Raw genomic sequence first — 2,665 nt, forward strand, 5'->3', positions numbered from 1 at the left:
GGGAAACTCGATGAAGAAACAATATTGAATATTCCACAAAGCTAGAAAATACTGTCAAATGTTTGTCAGTATGGAGAAGTCAAGTACATCCATGTTAGAGAGTTCAAAGGATAATTCTGTATATATTTATGTTAGCACTTACTTATGGTGAATGAACAGAAGGTTTTTCTAAAATTATATTTTGGGATTGTATAATCATTGAATATCAAGTGTTAATGTGTGGTCCTACAAAGAATGAACATGAATTAGGCTGCATATCATATTGTACAGTAGGTACTTAACAAAACATATTTAAATGATAACAAATGTACTTCACAAACTGACACTTCAATTTCTTGAAACTCAGGATGGGAAATTAGGCAGATTTAACTCTCTAAAAGACTACGTATTATTTTATTTTACAATTTTCAAATTATAAACATGTACAAATGGGAGAACTCACTGAAACAAGTAAGAACACAGCAGTATCACCTGAAATTAAAAAATAAAGCAAAGCTACATTGAAGCCATTTGATATTTTCCTGAGTCAGAGAAATCAGCTGCAAATAATGTTTTTAACGCATCAGGCACATTGTGCTAAATGTTAATGATTACATTTTAAGGGTTTAATGCCTTACTATATTTTTAATGTAAGAAATAGCCATTCTAATGGGAACGTACATACCCTTTATCAGGCAGCTAGTTCCCCAATTGAAGTTATAAAAAAAGATTCAGTGTTCCTGAGGGGGAACCACAGAGTTGTAAAGGTGTCAGGGTTAATTGTCTGAATTATGGGGACACTTTTCTTCACGACTTAGGTTATTAAAATGGGATGCTTTGTGCAATAAACATTAGATGCATATTTTCATCTAAAAATACAAGCTGATCTTAGGCTAAAAGAATCATTTTTAAGTTATCTCTGATCACAGAGGTTTATAAGAGAAAAAGCATACAAGATTAAATTTTTAATTCTTTATGAATTGTCCTCTCGAATGCAAAACTTATAGCAGGCGAGAATGCTGAGCGGTAGGTTAGGCATTTCCGAGTTCTTGATGACTTTTCTCCTGTACTCTCAGTAGATTTCTTCATGCATTGGCCTGGAAGCAAAGTCATAGTCTCTAGAATGACCCTCTACAAAAGTAAACAAAGGAATATTTCTTTTTAGATGAAGATGTCAGCATCCTAATTACTTCTTCAGAAGCCTTCTCAAAGTCCTGCCAGTTCTACAATAAAAACCTATTGTGCAGCTTGGATCCATTTTTTTTGAATGACATCTTTCTGGGAGGAGGACAGTGGAACGACTCAAGAGAGAAATCTTTAATGCTGACATCTACAAATGATTGGCAGTAATGAAGATCTATGTAAATCAAACTGTCATCTTGAAATCCAGCAAAGTATTATGAATTCTTGGGTTTAACACCATAAATTCCCTTTACAAGCTTTAAGTAGTCCATGCTTATTCTGCCTCCACCAAGTCCCACGGGAACCAGTATAAATACAGCTTTTGTGTCTGCTTTTCCAGAATCCATGAAAGAACACTGTCTGTCAATAACATCTGAACTATAGACTTTAAAATCCTGAGCAACATAGATTGTTATCCCTTGTAGCTCAGAGTCTCTTGCTTCTTCAACAGCTTTTCTTAAAAAGTGTGCAACTGCAGGCACATACCAATTTCCAGCAATCTAATCACACTTCTTTCCATATTCTGTTAGCCTATGTAACCCAAAAGCTGCTAGTGGAGAGTCACCAAACCAAGAAATTAGTTTTGTATGGTAAACTGCATTTCTCATTATATTGTAATCACAGTTTCTCTTTAATGTTCCCTGATGATGAGTTGACAGGATCTTGAATTCTCTTTCTGCTGTAAGATGACAATCAGCTTTGTCCTGGGTGGGCTGTCCATGATTCAGAACCTGAATTGTCAACGTATCTGGACAGACCTAGGTTCTACCAAGAAAATAAAAGCATAAGACCCTGAGCCAGGGGCACCTGGCTAGCTGCCACTGCGCACCCCCAACCAAAATCTGTTAATGCAGGCCCCTTTATCTGAGGAACCTCCTTTCTGGAAGGCAGCTATGTTATAGAAATATAATCTTTATGAAAATCAGTATTTCCTGAAATCTCTGTATCAATTTTATCAAAATTAGGCCCATCTTTAAAGAGTTTGCCAGGTTTTTACAATTTTGAAGTGGTAAAATTTTCCCAGCAGAAAGGCCTGCATGTTTCAACTGAAGTCTTTGTTTTCGGCACCCAACTGTATTTCATGTTGTGCCATGCAGACATAATCTTTGATTGTATCTTTTCTATGTAATTTGTTCCTGTGGTCCCTATATTAAAATTATAGAGAAAAAGCCATCGGTGCCTTGGAAGACGTCCAGTTCTGCCCAGCCGGGTGAGCTCAATGGCGCAGCCGGCCGGGCGGCAACCTCCAGCAGCTTCTGTCGTGGGACAACCGTGCGGAACTACAGTTCCCGGCGGGCACTGCGGCGGAGGAAAAGGCGAAAAGGCCCGGCAGCTGGCCCTCGCGGGGGATGTCGGGAGTTGTAGTCCAGCTAGGGGGAGCGGACGCAGGTTTCAGGCTTCCGCCTGTGAAGGAAAGAAGGCGTGCTAGTGGGGCAGGCTGAAAAGAGCCATCTTCCCCGGGCGGGACCGGTCGCGGTTGAAGGTAGTCTCTCCCGGAGGAAGC

The 2,665-nt window shown here is 39.4% G+C and overlaps 1 pseudogene; it reads right to left on the minus strand.

The window, feature by feature from the left end:
- Nucleotides 1-1,051: 1,051 nt before the first annotated feature.
- On the minus strand, nucleotides 1,052-1,769 carry LOC101872578 (cysteine protease ATG4C-like; annotated as a pseudogene).
- Nucleotides 1,770-2,665: the final 896 nt, after the last annotated feature.

The sequence above is a fragment of the Melopsittacus undulatus genome, chromosome 6 (assembly GCF_012275295.1).
Source record: "Melopsittacus undulatus isolate bMelUnd1 chromosome 6, bMelUnd1.mat.Z, whole genome shotgun sequence".
Taxonomy (NCBI): Eukaryota; Metazoa; Chordata; class Aves; order Psittaciformes; family Psittaculidae; genus Melopsittacus; species Melopsittacus undulatus.